The sequence below is a fragment of the Eurosta solidaginis genome, chromosome 1 (assembly GCF_040869045.1).
Source record: "Eurosta solidaginis isolate ZX-2024a chromosome 1, ASM4086904v1, whole genome shotgun sequence".
NCBI classification, from domain to species: domain Eukaryota; kingdom Metazoa; phylum Arthropoda; class Insecta; order Diptera; family Tephritidae; genus Eurosta; species Eurosta solidaginis.
Genome location: NC_090319.1, coordinates 119,397,862 through 119,416,579, shown reverse-complemented (window position 1 = coordinate 119,416,579; position 18,718 = coordinate 119,397,862). Strand labels below are relative to the sequence as shown.

The 18,718-nt window shown below is 39.9% G+C and overlaps 1 long non-coding RNA gene across 1 annotated transcript in view; it reads right to left on the bottom strand.

Moving 5' to 3' along the window:
* LOC137236769 (uncharacterized) overlaps window positions 1–18,076 on the bottom strand; it is a 64,978-nt gene extending 46,902 nt beyond the window's left edge. Inside the window, exon 1 of the long non-coding RNA XR_010948625.1 lies at window positions 13,211–18,076. This is a non-coding gene — a long non-coding RNA (uncharacterized lncRNA). The remainder of the gene's footprint in view (window positions 1–13,210) is intronic.
* Window positions 18,077–18,718: the final 642 nt, after the last annotated feature.

The following is an 18,718-nucleotide window of genomic DNA, read 5'->3' as shown; positions in this document are numbered from 1 at the left end:
CTGTTGATGACAATGCTATTGCTGTACAAAAACAACAGCAACAACATGTAAATGATAATTATCTAAATTTTATGTTATCGTCTATTCTTGCCGAAGTGAAAAGTTTGCGAGCACAGCAAGCAAGCGCGGTTGCCGGTATACACTCTCTGCAAGCGGACAAAAACCGGTTATTATGCGAATTAGAAATTTTACGTTCTGAGCTCAGTAATTTACATAAGCTCTATGATGAAGCGGTGTGTGGCGTACTGCGGGGTAGTGCTGGCAAAAAAAAAAGAAACGAAACAAAGACAAAGGCACAATCATGGGTAACAATTCTGCCGACGCTAACATTGAAAAGAGTTCTGGCCCCGTTTTTGCTGCTAATGTCCAAAGCAATTTCAATGATGCTGTTAGCTCTGCCGAAGTGCCTTGCGCTACTAACACTGCTAATGCCGGCGCTAACATTTCTATGAACACTGCCTCTTCTCATGCTGTTAATAACCAAAATATTGTAAATGATAGCAACACTGCGCGTACTTTAAATGGTAACGACGCTGTATCGAATGACGATAACATTGTTGATGTTGCTGTAAATTTGGGTGATACTAATTTAGATCCGGCTGGTCCTAGGTTGGTTACTGCCGTGCCGCCCCGACGGGCAATTTTCGTATCAAGATTGCATCCATCTCTGACGGAGTCTGATGTCGTTAATTATATCTTAGCTAAGATTAATAGTACAGGTTCTATTAACATTAGTGCACATAAATTTGTTTTTAAGTATGTGAGGGATTTTTCTTCATTTAAAATATCAGTTCCAGATGTATATTTTGATATGGTTCTTGACAAATCTTTTTGGCCTATACATTCGGTGGTACATTTGTACACCACAAAGTCGAAGGTTGAGCCTCGCGCACGTATAGTTTCAAAAAACTTGATTACCAGCCCTGCAAATACGATTCAAAAGTAACTATTCACTATCAGAATGTTCGTGGTTTACGTTCTAAATTAAATGCATTTTACCTTAACAGTTTTACTTTTACTGCGTAAGTGATTGCTTTCACAGAGACTTGGCTAAAACCTGATAATTTAAATTCAGAGTTATTTTCAAATGACTACGTTGTTTTTCGGTGTGATCGTCAATCGAGAGCAGGCGGTGTCCTGATAGCTGTATTGTCCAGTATTTCTACTGAATTGTTGAGCTTTGAGGACGCGCTTGACATTGAATTCATAGCTGTAAAGCTCTTTTTCCCGAATTTTTTCTTATATATTTCTTGTTCCTACATACCGCCTCGGTCAGATATGTACGTTTATGATTGCCATAAAGCAGTTATCCACAGCCTACATTCTCGTTTGCGTGATAATGATCGCCTAGTGGTTCTTGGGGACTTTAATTTACCATACGTTAGTTGGATTGGCAACGATGATTCAAACTTTTTGACTCCTGTTACTCAGCATGATTTCATTGGTTCGCTTATGGAATTGCTGCTAGTTCAGATTAATAACGTGGTGAACTCTAAAAATAAGTTGTTAGATTTAGTTTTTGGTGATAGTTCGATAGGTACTGGTCTCAGTCGAATCCCTGCCTTATCCCTGCCTGAAGATCCCTTGCACCCTACACTTGAGGTTACACTGGACAATTTACTGCCTACGATTAATTTCATGGAAGTGTTATGTCGTTCTCGTTCGAGATGTTTTAAAAAGGCTAACTTTGATTTGCTTAATCAACTGTTAGCTTCCCACGATTGGTCTGACCTTTATGCTTGTACTGATGTTGAGGCTGCCACGTCTATTTTTTATAGTTACCTAAGTGACTTTATTAATCGTTGCGTTCCGGTTCATTTTGTTAAGGCTAAGAGTAGTAAACAACCTTGGTTCTCGAGGCAACTTGCTAACCTGAACAATATTAAATCGAGGCTCTATAAGCGTTTTAAAAGATCTGGTTCTTCTGAAGATTTTTCTAAATATTTAGTTGCCCGCTCCAATTTCCAACGCCTGAATCAAAACTGCTACAAGTCGTATTTAACAAGATGCAAAATTGAGTTTTTTAACAATCCTAAAAAATTTTACGGGTTTGTTAATTCAAAGCGCAGATCTTCGGGATTTCCATCATCTTTGTCTTTGGGTGGCGAGAATGCTAGCCTTGACCATGATATTGCCGACTTATTCGCAGACTTTTTCAAATCGACCTATTCGTCAACCTGTACCCAAACCGGTAGTTATCCGTTCGAGATAGTTAGTTCTAACTGTATTCTCAATCCAGTCATTGATAGTGCCACTGTACTTCAGAGTTTTTTTAGCTCTGAAACCGATTTTTTCTCCAGGGCCCGATGGTATTCCTGGCTGTATGCTTAAGTTCTGTGCTGTGAACTTAACAGAACCGATCGTAAAATTGTTCAATTTATCTTTGCAATCGGCGTCATTTCCATCAATTTGGAAACAGTCATTTATCATACCTCTGCACAAGAAGGGTAGTAGATCTAATATTGAGAATTATAGGGGAATTGCTAAGCTTTCAGCTATTCCTAAAACCTTTGAACAAATAATTACCTGTCAGCTTCAACATTCGTGTACTTCCATATTATCACCCTTTCAGCATGGGTTTGTGAGATGTAGGTCAACCACCACAAACCTACTTGAGTTTACCTCTTTAGTTCGGGATGGTTTTTTGGCTTGCAAGCAAACTGATGTGATTTATATGGATTTTAGTAAAGCTTTTGATTCAGTGAATCACGAACTTCTGATTCTGAAGCTTGATTTACTGGGCTTTCCGAAGAGGCTCTCAAGCTATCTTTCTAATAGAACCCAAATGGTGCTTTATAAAAATATTATTTCAAAATCAATTCATGTTACCTCTGGTGTACCTCAGGGCAGTCATTTAGGCCCATTGCTTTTTACTCTTTTTATAAATGATCTGCCACAGATTTTGAATCATTCACGAGCTCTAATGTATGCCGATGATGTAAAAATTTGCTATACATGCTTGCCTTCGGAGTTAACTCGCTCAAATCTACTTCAGGTTGATTTGGACTCATTTCAACGCTGGTGTACAATAAATGCATTAGTTCTAAACTGTTCCAAATGTAAGTTCATGACATTTCATCGCGTGAAGCCTGTCCTGTCGTCTTATGCACTTTATGGCACTCTTATGGAGCGTATATCTTCGATTAACGATTTAGGGGTTCTGTTTGACTCCAAACTGAGCTTTCCTTATCTCTTTATTGTACTTTGTTAGATTTTGAGTGTATTCCTCCCAGTTGCCGGTTCTTCTTGCCCCGTTAAAGAGTTTCCTGACTTTCTTCCTTAGTAGTGTCAGGTCATGCGACCACCAGGGGGTTGCCTTCTTACCCTTAACTAAGGAGACTCGGCAACTGGAGTTGTAGGCATCTATCATTATCTGATTTGCCCTATCCACTCTGCCCTCTAACTCAGTACAGTTAGTGCTTCTGCTCTTATTTCTGAGACTATCCGCGTTAGCCTCTATGATACTTTTGTAGCTGCCCCAGTCTGTTTTCCTGGGATTTCTTTTAGGGCTGTATTGCCCCGATACAGCACCCAGCTCAAACCTTATGATCCTATGATCCGATAGGGAGGGTTCTTCTGAGACTCTCCATTTCGAGATCATATTCTCAGTTAGGTTGTTGCCAAGTGTTATATCTAGGACCTCTGCCCTGACTCTCGTGACAAACGTCGGTTTGCTCCCGACGTTATATATATTCAAATCGTTGCTGACTATATATTCTAGTAAACACTCACCCCTTTGGTTGGTATCATTGCTGCCCCACTCCGTGTTGTGGGAGTTAGCATCGCTTCCTATGATTAACGGAAGTTTCGCTCTTCTGCAGTGCTCCACTAGCTTCTGCGCGTTAACTGGAGGGACTGTGCTGTCGTCCCCCGGGAAGTAGGCTGCGGCCAGCACAATGCTGGTGTTGTCTCCATTCACCTTTGCCTCGATCTGCACCGCCACCAGATCCCGGTTTAAAAATTCTGTAATGCAAAAATAGTTAATGTTTGACTTAAGCATTACACATGCTCTTGGTCTCTGATGTGAGAGATCCCAATTAACTTTGTTATTACTTACATTAAGAAAAAAGTAGCTCTGATTCGCATGATGATATCGAAATGAGGGTTATTACTGGAAAGCATGACATAGTTGTAAGGCGAGAAGGTCGTCATCACACTGGATTCTTCAAATCAAATAAAAGGCACTATGCCGTTTCCATTTCACGAAGAAAAAATCAAATGTGATGAATATGGTGAAATTATAAATTTGGATGACTATCGCATCTCTGATGTGGGTGCTGAAGCGTCCATGGGTGAGCATAATAAGGAAAATATTAAGAAAGAGGAACCAAAAGAAAATAAAACACAAACTACTGATGCACAATTGATAACGAAGTCCAACGGCGCATGATTTTGGCAAATATCTTTCATTCTTCTTAAATGATATTCCTGATGATAGTTGCGCCAAAGCTGGTCATGGCGCCTATGGTAATGCTGTAGAATATAAAACTAATACGAGCAAAAATTTGTCAACAGTCGGTGCATCATATTTCATGGCATACCATTCCATATTAAAATCATCAGCCGATTATTATGAATCTTTACGTTCTGCACGTAAAATATCTGCAAACATAACTCATATGTTACGTGGACGTTTAATGTCACAAGGTGTACCACTCTACCAAACGCTCGATATTGAAGTTTTTCCATATTCAGTATTTTATGTATTCTATGAACAATATTTAGATATGTGGTCTGATACATTACAAAGTATGGGTATTACTGTGATGGCGATATTTATTGTGACCTTTGTATTAATGGGTTCTCGATATACACTCATCGTTGGTTGTTGTGATAACAATCACAGTGATTATTATAAATATTGGTGGTATAATATATTATTGGGATATATCATTGAATGCTGTGTCGTTGGTGAATTTGGTGATGGCTGTTGGTTTGGTATACATCGTGATCCTGAACAATTGATGGCGACTTTAAGAAAACTGCGTCATCAAAAGGATGCCAAGAAACGCAGAGGTAAGTGTGCCGCGAAGAAAACGTTAAGATTTTGTTATTGTTATTATTTAATGGTTTTCTACTTCTCCTTTCTTGGCAACAGCTGAAGAGCCAACACCACAGCAAGACCGCTACTGCACATGAAAATGAAGTGGATGAGGGTGCTGAATCTGCGCCAGCATCGACGGAAGGGGTTAAAGCCGGCAGTTTAGCTTGTGAGTAGTTTGTATTTATATTTATGCAAAATTTTTAATACTGATACATTTGTGGAACGAGTATATTAATTATGGTGTGATGTAAAAATATATGTTTCTACAAATGGCACACATCAGGAAGCCGGTCAAAAACTCAAATCAGATTTCGCTTCTGGTTTTTTTTTTTTTTTGCTTGTCTCTTATATCGTGATTAGTAGATTCATCCTGCGACATATCCCCATTTACATTTAGCCCAATAGTCTGTACTTAGAACTTATTCTTTTATTACGTGTGTTCGGTTTTGCTGGAACTTCATTAGTTGTACTAATGCTTAAGTTTCATCCTTGGGGGAGTAAACAATTTTGGGCAAATCCAATCGCTTCATTTTCACCATGACTGCCTTGCACGCCTTTTGCGTATCCTTTTGTGCGATGTTATGTTTTCATATATTTCATATATTTTTCGGGTATTGCTTCATCCAACATAAATCGTTTACACTGAGATTCGTTTGGATACAGACTAATTTATTAAAGCAGTAATAACACGAGTTTGTTGTGACTTGCTGATAAGGTTATCAAGGCATTTGTAAGTCTAGAGAGAATATCATTCATTAATTAATTAAATAACATTCGTGAAACTTTAAGCACATGCCCTTTCATATAATTATTAAATATGTGGCTTCCATGGATTGTAGCATTTACATAAAAATTTAAAAACCCTGATTGGCTGATTTTCTGGTTACTTTACTGAATCGGCGGAATAAGCACATCTAATAAATTTCCTAATTAGATTATTAATTTTTAAGTTTCATAAGGTTCGGTTTGTTGATTAATTAGCTTACTATTATTTAGTTTACAGAAGAATGAAATTTATTAAATCGAAATAAACCAAGGAAATTAAATTTGGAACAATTTAAAAGTCCTTATTAGGGATTCAATAGCAATAAAGCTGTTATGGCAAACTGAATATAGTTTGTCAATCATATTATGGAATTATATTTGAACCAAATTACTTTTAGTGATCAACAATTTTTAACCAATATTCATTCAACTTTCTGCATCTGTCCTGATTATCTTTGTTGAGTGAGTCATGAATATGATACTTGTTAAAAGTTAATTTTCCGTTGAAGATCTTATTTCGTGTGAGATGTGAAGAATAAACATATGATAATCGTATCCGAAAATCATTCATAAATTTCGACCAAACGATTGAAATATGTTCACGACTATGATCTGAAACAGACTGTGAAAAGCAGTCAAATATTCCTCCCAAACGATTAAATTCATTTTCCTTGTCCTTATATAATGAAATGGTATGGACAAATTCCTTTGGGGTTCCTTGCGATATTTAACTATTTTCGAACAATTGCGTGGTGGCAGCGGCGCACCCACGCAATCGTTGGAAAAGGTATTATGTGGCAGAGAGTATATCTGAGTTAGGGTTCTGTTGGCCTCGTTCTGGGGAACGAGAGCTGGGTTATTGGTTTGTTGGCCTCGTTCGGGGTAAACGAGAGCTGGGTTATTTGGGATAAAGGAGTGTGGGCTATTAAAGTTCATTTTCGTTGTCTTTGGGAGGAAGTAGTACCAGTTTCGCGATTAGTCTGCTAATTTGTCCCTTAATTGTATTGACGTCAACAACACGTACACAGTTATCGGAACCTGGATATGTGTTGACGACTCTCCCCATTCTCCACTCGTTTGGTTGTAGGTTATCCTCTTTTATGACGACTAGGTCCCCGGGTTTTAAGTTGGATTGTGGATGTTTTCATTTATACCTTTTCTGGATCTCGGTGAGATATTCCGATTTCCATCTTTTGCAAAAGGTTTGATGAAGGGTTTTCATCTTTTGCCATCGGTTTACAATGGAGGCAGGGTTTTCACCACAGTCGAGTTCAGGTGGAGCTAAAAGATGCCCACCTACGAGAAAATGGCCTGGAGTAAGCGGCTCCAGGTCGGAAGGGTCGTTGGATGAGGGACTTAGAGGTCTCGAGTTGAGGCAGGCCTCAATTCGACATAAGAGGGTTGTAAACTCTTCGAAAGTATATTTATGATTGGACGCGATCTTGTTAAAATGGGTCTTAAAACTTTTTACCCCCGCGCTTCCCACAAACCCCCCATGTGAGGAGCGCTTGGCGGTATAAAATGCCACTCTAAAATGTGATGGCTATATTTAGACAATGTTCCGTCCCTTGCTTCACGCAGAAATGCCTTAAACTCGGATCGTAACGATCGCGAAGCTCCGACAAAGTTAGTACCATTGTCGGAGTAAACGTTTTTCGGACAGCCTCGCCTGGATACAAGTCTGGCGAAGGCAGCTAGGAAGGACCCGGTACTAAGGTCGTTTGTCTCTTCTAGATGGATGGCTTTCGTCGAAAAGCAGACAAACAGGCAAACGTATCCTTTTGAAATTCGACATCCCCTCCCTCGGTAGGATTTTATATCGAATGGTCCCGCGAAATCTACCCGTGTTAGTGAAGGCCCTAGTAAAGGTGGTGCGCTCTTTCGGAAGGATCCCCATAAGTTGCGTTTGTGTCCGCTTCCTGTAAATAGTACAGACCTTACAGTTGTGGATAACCGACCTTATCATGACTTTAACGCGTGGGATCCAGTACTGAGTGCGGATATGACGTAGCATCAGCTGGTTCCCTCCATGCAGCGTGGTCTCATGAGAGGATTGAACTATAAGTCTGGATAACCTGCAAGTATAAGGAAGAATAATGGGATGACTTTCGTTATGGGACATGTCTTTGGATGCCCCAGTCCGCCCCCCAGTTCGAATGATGCCTTCTTCATCTATATATGGGTTCAGGGGTAAAACCTCACTCTTCCCATTTATTAGTTTTCCTGACTTCAAATTTGCGTACTCTTCTTGATAATGTTGCCTCTGGCATATTGTTATCAATCTTCGTGTTGTTTTTTCTATTTCGTCAGGAGCTATCGAATGAGAATCCCTTTTAAAGGAGGCTTTAGTTGTTGGGTGCGTATTCTGGAAAAACCGAAGAATATAGGATATAACCCGCAAATCTAAAAACCTATCCAGAATATCAAAGTTATTTTTGACCGAAGTTGTATGAACTTTCACCCTCTTTTCCTCCATATTCGTATTGTAATCTTCTTCTTGTGTTGGCCAATTTTCATCGTCTTCTTGTAACCAAGAAGGTCCCTGCCACCACAAAGAATTGTCGATTAGATCCGAAGCGAGGAGGCCTCTGCTCGCCAAATCTGCAGGGTTTGACGCGGAGTCTACGTGCCGCCATACTTTGTCTCCAACTTTGTCGATGATTTTCGTTATTCGATGTGCCACAAACGTTGACCACGAACATGGTGGCTTTCGGATCAATGCCAGTACTATCGTCGAATCTGTCCAAAAAAATAAAATAAATGTAAGGCGCAATAACCTCCGAAGAGATCTAAGGCCGAGCTTCTCTTCCAATTTGCGTCGTGCTCCTCTTGATTTTCCCTACAAATTGGCCAGACAGGACCTACATGCTTTATGCCGACTCCGAACGGCATCTGCAAGGCAGATGAGTTTTCACTGAGAGCTTTTCATGGCAGAAATACACCCGGAGTGCTTGCCAAACACTGCCGAGGGGCGACCCCGCTTAGAAAAATTTTCTTCTAATTGAAAAACCTTATTTCTAAAATTTTGATGTTGCTTTGCCCGGGAGTTGAACCCAGGGCATACGGTGTGATAGGCGGAGCACGCTACCATCACACCACGGTGGCCGCCAGTCTGTCCAAAGGGTTACTTTAATATTGGAAAGTTGCATATTTTCTATGGCCGACTCTATGATTTCTGCAAGTAGGACTGCGCCGCAGAGTTCCAGTCGTGGCAATGATATAGTTTTGACCGGGGCTACTCTCGTCTTGGGCATCAGCAAGTTGCTGAAGACTTGATCCTTCGTTTGTACCCTCAGGAAGACAGTGGCGGCATATGCTTTTTCCGAAGCATCGCTGAATCCATGTATTTCGACATTGTCCTTCAATGTGTAGTGAACCCATCGCGGTATGCGTATATTGTTGATCTTCTCGTAGTCCGTCATCAATGATTGCCACCGATGTAGAGTAGTTTGAGACACATCTTCATCCCAGCCTGTCCCTTCCAACCAAATATTTTGCATTATTATTTTGGCTACAATTACGACTGGTGCCAGCCAGCCAAGAGGGTCGAAAAGTTTTGCGATCGCAGAAAGAATTGACGTTTTTGTTACGGCATGGTTATTGTCAAAGGGTTTCGCTATGAAGTAGAAGTGGTCGAAATGGGCGTTCCACCTGATACCGAGTGCTTTTACCATGCTGGTGTCTTCAAACTCAAGAAAATCCTCGCTTAATAGGATTTAACAATTTTCTTGCAGTTGGACGTCCATTTTCGCAATGGGAAACCTGCCGATTGCAATGCCGATGATATTTCGTCCCTTGCCTTGATTGCAATTTCGATGCTATGTCCACCGGCGAGTACGTCATCAACGTACATGCAATTTCGCAGGATATCTGCTGCCATTGGATGCGATGTCTCCACGTCATCAGCTAGTTGGTGCAGCGTTCGAATCGCAAGATACGGAGCAAAGGTTACCGTTTTCAATTCATAAATGTTAATTGGGTTTTTGGGGCATTTGCGAAATATGATTCGCTGGTATTTTGTTTGATTTTTATTAACCCATATTTGGCGGTAAATTTTTTCTATGTCGCTGTTAAATACGTATTTGAACAGCCGCCAACGTAGTATAAGGATTGTCAGGTCGGATTGAAGAATCGGACCTGAATATAACAGCATGGTGAAGTAGGAAATAACAGTCATTTGAGTCTGGCGAAATATTGCCTATTTGTTTCATGTGCCCTAAGGTTTCATATGCGGATACAACTCTATTGTATTCCGTTTGGAGGACTGGGTTTTTTGCAAGTCGTGTCTCGTTGCGATAGAATTGAGAACACGCACTTCTTAATGAGGGGCCTAAGTTAAACTGTTTCCTAAAGGGTAAGGAGACTACGTATTTGCCATCGTTGTTCCGAACTGTTGTGGATTTGTATAGCTCCTCGCAGTAAGTGTCATCGTTATTGATGCTCCTCTTCTTTGAAATTTCCTCTATCTCCCAGAAAGCCGCCAGTTGTTTATCTAAAGTGACCTCGTTGAAATATGAAACTAGGGTTTTATTTGTATCAACCGCATCTGTACGGCCTGTCAAAATCCAGCCGAACACCGTTTCCTGTGCTATTAATGTGTTTAGCACATCTTTCCTAATGCCGCCTAACATAATTTGGGGGTATATGTCTCCGCCCAGAATTAGATCGACTGGCTCGTTGACAAAGAATCGTTTGTCAGCCAGTACTAAGTCAGGGAATGCTTGCCTAGTCATTTCGTTAATTTGGCAAGTTGGAAGATTCCCTGTCAATTGTGGTAAAACCAGCATAATCGTATTGATCTCGATTAATGGGTTGGTTGGTGACCGTAGTTGTATGTTGCACGCTTCTTTTACTTGTGCAGACATTGTATTATTGATGCCCGATACTCGGGCATGCAGGTGTCTGGATGGCAGATTAATTCTGCGCTTTAGTTTCTCGGTAATGAATGAACATTCAGATCCCGAGTCTATTAGGGCTCTCGCCGAATAGTCAACACCATTAAAATGAATATTAACCTGAGCTGTCTCTAGTAATACCCCTTTATTTGTATTAGCAAAACATGAGTTCACGTTATTAATCGGAGCATTTTCCCTTTCAGCATTGCGTCGTATTTGAGCTTCCCGTGAGGTAGATGCTCCGATAGTGTCTGAAGTATTTGTTGGTTTTGGCTGATTCGAAATATGAAGCAGCGTATGATGTCTTAAATGACATGTGGCACAGTTCATTTGACTGGTGCACTTTATCACCGAATGGCCAGCAGAAAAGCAGTTTATACATTCACGGCTGCTCTTAATTTATTCAAACCGTTTATTGGGTGTTAAACGTAAGAACTTTTCACACTTTGAAATTCGATGTGCAGTACTTTTGCACATCTTACACGTAGGTTTGGCTACACTTGCACTTGCCTGATAGGACCCTAATTTTTTAGCAGATGTATCTGTTGTCGAACGAGATACTTGTGGCTTTGAGGTTTTGGAGACTGTATCCCCTCTTAGATCAGTCACGGTTTCTAGGGTTTGGAAACGATTGGATAAGAATCTGTCCATATCAGCCCATTTTGAAATTTCTGTTTTGTTTTCAATTGTTTGTTCCCAGAGTGTCAGTGTGGTTTCTGGCAGTTTTGTGGAACATAGATATGTTATAATTGCATCCCAGTTTGATATGTCTATATGGTGACATTGGAGCGCCGAGATGCAATTATTTATTTCACGTTGCAGTTTCTTTATAGAGCTACCGCATTCACTCTCAACTGCTTTCAAACTAAAAAGAATTTTTAATTGGGTGTTTACTAAGATACGTTTATTTTCGTATCTATCACAAAGATTTTTCCACGCTGTTTCGAAACCGTCTTTCGTTAAAGGACATCGCCCAACTATCTCTTTGGCCTCACCTTGAGTCTTTTGGTTTAAATAATATAATTTTTCTACTGCTTCGAGGTTTTTGTTACGTATATATATAGCAGTGAACATGTCTCTAAATGAAGGCCAAGAAAGGTAATCTCCCTTGAAAACGTCCGTATCACACGGTGGCAGGCGCACGCGATATTCCCTGTCTCCTGAGCTTTCTTCTTTCTTTTCAGCTTTCTCAAGTTTTTCCGAAAGTTCAGCCATCGCTGCCTGGCACTTGAGAAAGCTGAAGTATGCAATTTTGTGCTTCTTTTTGATGGCCGACTGCTCTGTTGCCTCCAGTTCTGAGGAGCTCAAGAGTTCTTCATATGTCTGCTTCGCCTTCTCCCATAGCGATTTCAACTCCTCCTTTTGGACTAAGAGGGTTTGTTTTGTATGGTCTGAAGGGGACATATAATGATAGTCATTTTCAAACTCCGTCACTGCCTCTGCTTGGCGTATATAGGTATCCATTATATTAAATGAAAATTTATTGGAATATTAATTAATGAATTGCCTTTGCAGAGAGTACTGATTGAAAATGAACTGGAATGAAGGAATGTATTCGAGAGAGATTTCTCGGTGAAGTGGCCTCGAAGCTTCCAAGAAAGCTAGTAGTTTGAGGGAATGTCCAAATGCGTGGTGGCAACGGCGCGCACCCACGTATTTGTTAAAGAATGTGCTAATGCAGCTGTGTTAACAAATTGTGTAAGCCAATAAGTAATGGCTAGTGAAAAAGTGGTGTTAGTGAAACAATATATAAACGCTCGTTATGGACTTTTAGAGAGCCTAACCAAGGACTGTATTAAGACTTTAAAGTGATTAGTGTCTTTATATCACCAAAAATAGATCAGTCAAAACTGATTTGTATATTGCCGCAAGTGAAAAATAAAAATAATTCAATTTTAAAAAATTGAACAAGAAATAAGCCTTTTGGCCACCCAAACAACAACAACAATATATGTGTATGTAACTAAGTGCACTTTGTACTATAGCACCAAACTAAATTGCAAACGTATTGCCCGTGTAAATAAGTGCAAGTGATTTGTATGTGAGAAAAAATTTTATTTTATTAAATGTGCGCCTAAATTAAATTTACAGGTTTCTGAATAAGTAACCCTAACAAATGGAATTTTTGTGCTGTGGATTAAATGAATTTTTTCAGATAAATCCTGCAAATGTGAAAATACAAAAGTGGCGCAAAGCGGTGTTTGAGGTTATGTTAACCTTTTAGAGCAGTGTTGTGCTACCTTGAGCTGTGTCCGGAAAATCTTACCGCTGGTGGGGGATTGTTCCGGATAGTCACAAGGCGTGTTGCACAAACTTTAAATAACTGCGTTAAGCGCCTTTTCCTATTTTTGCACAAAATAAGACTTCTCACTTCACGGAAAAAAATCACTTGCACTATTACATATAAAGAATCACTTTGTAATTTGTTATTTTTATTTTGAAATTTTATTAAATGTGAAATTAAAAGAAAACCCTACCTAGCACGCAATATTTTTAAACCACGTACCTTTCAATAAATTGTTGTCCGGACTAATAAATTGATTTTTGTGGATTGTCGGAGTTGTTATTGTTGGTGTTATGTCTTCCTCGAATCTGTTTGTATCACCAAGAAATTGTAGTTATCACTTTTTTGTGTGTGCCAATTGCTGATGATTATTATCACGATTGTAAATAACTGCTTCCTTGATTTAGTGCGAAATTTGAATGGTGCTTCTGATTAATGGCCTAGGGAGTGGACTGTAAATATGTGACTGGTTCTCTTTACCGGCGTGGTAAGGACCATGGACAAGTGCGTGGCGGCAACGGCGCGCACCCACGTATTTGTTAAAGAATGGTTAAGGCGAAAAAAGGGAAGAAAATAAAAACACCAAAAAAGTTTCGTATTAATAAAAAAAGGAATTCACAGTGGTTTTTTTATTCAATGGATATAAATACAACAAGTGTTGAGGAAGATTTTAACAATGTTGTGAAAGGTTAAAATATTTTAGGAAATTATTAAGTATATTTTTGGAAATTTACAACTTACGTGAACGTACGATTACGTGTACCTTTGCTGGCTGCTGGATCAAAAGAGGACGAGACTCTTTGCTACATGAGCCGTTGAACCGGGTTTCCCGGCAACAAAGTTGCTGTACCGCGGGCTCACAGCGGTAAAAATCTAAGATACATACGTACTACCACTCACACATGCCTGTGTGTATTAGTGATCACAAGCATATGTGGGTGGTAGTAAACGGAGGAAAATAACTAAGAAAATTATGTTACGAGGGAGGGGAGATATATTTAGGCCTGTGGCCTAAACAGATTTATATTCGCCTAGTGCGAGTGATGCTGACTTTATTTCATATCTAAACGAAATTCTAAACAACAACTCTCTTACACATGACAAATTCGTCTTCATTGGGGATTACAACATAAATCTAAACAGAAGCACAACATATAGCAAGCAGTTAGTTGACCTATTTAGGTCTTTTGCTATGGAACAAAAAATAGACTTTTATACCCGAAAGACCGATAATACCGAAACAATGATTGATCTGCTCTTTGCGAACAGTGAATCCATTTCATGTGAAACTTTTGAAGAGAATCAGATTTCTGATCACGAAACCATACAGTTCAATATCAAGTTAGACAGAGAATTTCAAATGAGAGCTAAAAGAACCATAACATCTTGGGAATATTATGCATGTGATAGTCTTATCAACAAATTACGACAGGTTAACTACTCTCGCTTTGAGAATCTCAGTGCAGAAAACAAGGTCTCATTCCTAAACGATACATTATGGAATGCAATGACTACATTAAAATACTCAAAAGAAATCTCTGTGAAACTTATGAACAAATGGTACGACTCTGAACTAGCGAATATGCACAAATATAAATTCAATCTATACAAAATAGCTCAAAGAACAGATGAATGGAACGAATAAAACCTTACAAAGTGTAGGTATAAACGCCTGATAAAGATTAAAAAGGCCAAGTTTATGGAACAAAAAATCACAAATAATGTTGGGGATAGTAAGGCAATGTGGAAGCATTTGAAGAAAAGCATATTGTTACGAATATTAGCAAAACTAAGGAGTGCTGCCTGCTCTAAGCCGATGCTAAGCAGTGACGTGAATGCACATCAATAATTCAATCATCATGTATCTACATAAACGAAACAATAACTGCGTCTACATATATCTACCATGTACGTATACGAGCAGCGGAGAGTCAATGCACAAATACATGCATATATCTGAGATACTCCTATAAGTATGCAATGAGAAAAACTATAAAATTGTGCAATTGTAGTTACAGCTGAGATGTTTGAGAGCTAATGGCCTAGTAGATTTTGTAAGCGCCTAGAAGATGCGAATGTTAAAGTCAAAGAGTATAAAAGGCGATAGATGCAGAGGCGCTGGAATTCAGTTTGATTAGAGTTGCAAGCAGTTACGACTAAGACGATATCTAGCGAGCAATAGCAGTATTATTTTGAAAGTCAGTTTCATTTAAGCTATCAGTTTGGTTATTAAGCTATTCGTTGCAAAGTTTGAGTGTTATTGTGAAGTATTTTAATAAAGGCCATTTTTCCATTATTCAATATTGGAGTTATTTATTCAACAGTTTAGCGATACGAACCTAGCAAAAGGACAAATAAGAGGATTTGCAGCAAATTCGTTACAATTGGTGTCAGAAGAGGAATTGTTGAATAATTCCGAAGATTGGGAATACAACTTGGACATGGCAACGTTCAGTGAATTGAAGATCCAACAACTGAAAAAGGAGTTGGAGAGCCGTGGATTAAATACAACCGGCAATAAGATCGAACTTCAAGCACGGCTACGAGAGGTAATGGAGTCGCAAGGAATTGATGTGGACGAGTTTGTCTTTTATCCTGATGGGGACGAAACAACAACAAAAATTGAAAAGAAAAACGAAACATCGCAGACAGTTACGAGCACAGACTTGAACATGATATTGGCTGCAATAACTGCTCAAACATCGACAGTGGCATCTCAGCTGGAATCGCACGAGACACGTTTAACATCCAAGATGGAAGAACAGAAAACGTATATGTCATCTCAACTAGAAGAACAGACAAAGTATATGTCATCACAGATGGAATCCCAAGAGACACGAATAACATCGAAGATTGAAGCACAAGAAATGCGTATGTCAGAAATGTCGACACAGATTACATCGAAGATGGAAACACAAGAAACGTGTATATCCGAAATGTCGTCGCAAATGTCATCTCAGCTGGAATCGCAGGAGAACCATATAACAGCGAAGATTGAAGCACAAGAGGCACGGATATCCGAAATGTCGGTTCAAATTTCAGCACAGATATCATCGCAGATCTCTGCTCAACTGGAAGAGCAAGAAGGACGTATTTCCTCGAAGTTGGAGGCGCAAGATACAAAAAATTTACAGTTTGAAGAAAAAATCGAGGCCGAGGTGGATGCTTTGAGAGGACGTATCGAGCAGTTGCAACTAAATCGCCCAGCAGTTTCAACTAGTAATCCAAAGGTAAAAACACCATCCTTTGACGGTTCTGTTCCTTTCCAGGTCTTTAAGCTACAATTGGAGAAGACCGCAGCAGTGAACAACTGGAATGCGGAAGATAAAGTTGCTGCACTGTTCGTGGCATTGAAGGGGCCAGCAGCGGAAATCCTACAGACGATTCCCGAAGGAGAGCGGAACAATTATGAAGCATTGATGGCTGCTGTAGAACGACGTTATGGAAGCGAGCATAGAAAACAGATATTCCAAATTGAGTTGCAAAACCGCTACCAAAAAGCAAATGAGACATTGCAGGAGTTTGCTTCAGATATTGAAAGATTGGCTCATCTTGCAAATGCGGACGCACCCGGGGAATACACTGAAAGGGTAAAGATTCAGAGCTTTATAAATGGCATACGAGATGTGGAAACGAAGCGGGCTACATATGCGAATCCAAAACTAACATTTGCTGAAACGGTATCGCATGCTCTGATTCAGTAAACAACGTCGCTTCTGTTTAAGCCAGTTTTCAAAGCACGCCGTGTGGAAGTAGAAAGGCCAGAGTGGGTAGACACAATTTTGGAAGCACTGAAGGGATCTCAGCAGAAGAATGCCGGAGTTGTTAAATGTTTCAAGTGCGGGAACCCAGGTCACATTGCACGTCATTGCGATCTTGGTCCTAATAGTTCCAACAATGTGGGTGGCCGTAAACGCAAAGCTTGCGGAAATGAGCAAGAGCGTGTCGGATGTAAAGAACGAAAAGTTGCCCCGGCTATTGAATGTCCTGTGATATCTGTGTCGCAGATTGGAAGGAAATCAAGCAGTCTTACCATCAGAGGGAATGTGGATGGTATAGAGCGTGTACTGACTGTAGATACGGGGGCATCTCATTCCTTGATTCGATCTGATTTGGTCTACAGGAGAGTAAAGTCATTACCTGGAGCAAGGTTTCGTACGGTCACAGGCGAGTATAATCAAGTCCAAGGCGAAGTGGTATGTGAGGTATTAATTGGAAAAGTCATGGTTCTACACAAATTCGTTGTGGCGGAGATCGTTGATGAAGTCATATTGGGAGTGGACTTCTTGGTTGACCATGACATCAGGATCGATATGCGGAGAAAAATTATGCGCTATAAGAACCAGGATATACCACTTAACTTTAGTTTGGAAAAAGGGTTCAGCAGTAATCGAGTACTGGTGGAAAAGACTCGACAAAGACCACGAAAGTCAAAGGCAAAGGTTGATAGATCGAATGGGCCAAATAAATCAAAATCAAAAGTACCTGTGAGAGAAACACTGGCATTGACAAAACCTAAAAGACGCAGGAAAACGAAGCAACGAATTTCCGAGAAAGAATGCGAGGGTAGTTTCAAGCCAGATCGCACTACTGTGGGGAAACGTGGGAACGATACTGATTATGCAAAGCAAATCCGTCCAGCGCAATCTCTTCGAAGTAGTTCATCGGCCAAGCAACAGAGTGTGAAGGAACGAACCAGGGTATTATGAAGTACGATGAAACACAGGTACCATGAGAACAATAATTCGATAGGTTTCTTGGCGGGAGATTTGGTACGGTTATAAAACCCTCACCGGCGGAAAGGTGTTCCATCCAAATTTCGGTGCAGTTGGGAAGGCCCGTACAAGGTTGTGAAGAAGATCAGTGATACCATCTACCGCATACAAAGCATTGAGAAACCACGGAGTAGAAGAGTGGTACATTTGGCGATGCTAGCAGCGTTTAGATCGAGAGATTTGTCTGATCGGGACGATCAGACTTAGGTGGAGGGCAGTGTTACGAATATTAGCAAAATTAAGGAGTGCTGCCAGCTCTAAGCCGATGCTAAGCAGTGACGTGAATGCACATCAATAATGCAATCATCATGTATCTACATAAACGAAACAATAACTGCGTCTACATATATGTACCACGGACGTATACGAGCAGCGTAGAGTCAATGCACAAATACATGCATATATCTGAGATACTCCTATAAGTATGCAATGAGAAAAACTATAAAATTGTGCAATTGTAGTTACAGCTGAGATGTTTGAGAGCTAATGGCCTAGTAGATTTTGTAAGCGCCTAGAAGATGCGAATGTTAAAGTCAAAGAGTATAAAAGGCGATAGATGCAGAGGCGCTGGAATTCAGTTTGATTTGAGTTGCAAGCAGTTACGACTAAGACGATATCTAGCGAGCAATAGCAGTATTATTTTGAAAGTCAGTTTCATTTAAGCTATCAGTTTGATTATTAAGCTATTCGTTGCAAAGTTTGAGTGTTATTGTGAAGTATTTTAATAAAGGCCATTTTTCCATTATTCAATATTGGAGTTATTTATTCAACAGTTTAGCGATACGAACCTAGCAAAAGGACAAATAAGAGGATTTGCAGCAAATTCGTTACAATTGGTGTCAGAAGAGGAATTGTTGAATAAATTCCGAAGATTGGGAATACAACTTGGACATGGCAAAGTTCAGTGAATTGAAGATCCAACAACTGAAAAAGGAGTTGGAGAACCGTGGATTAA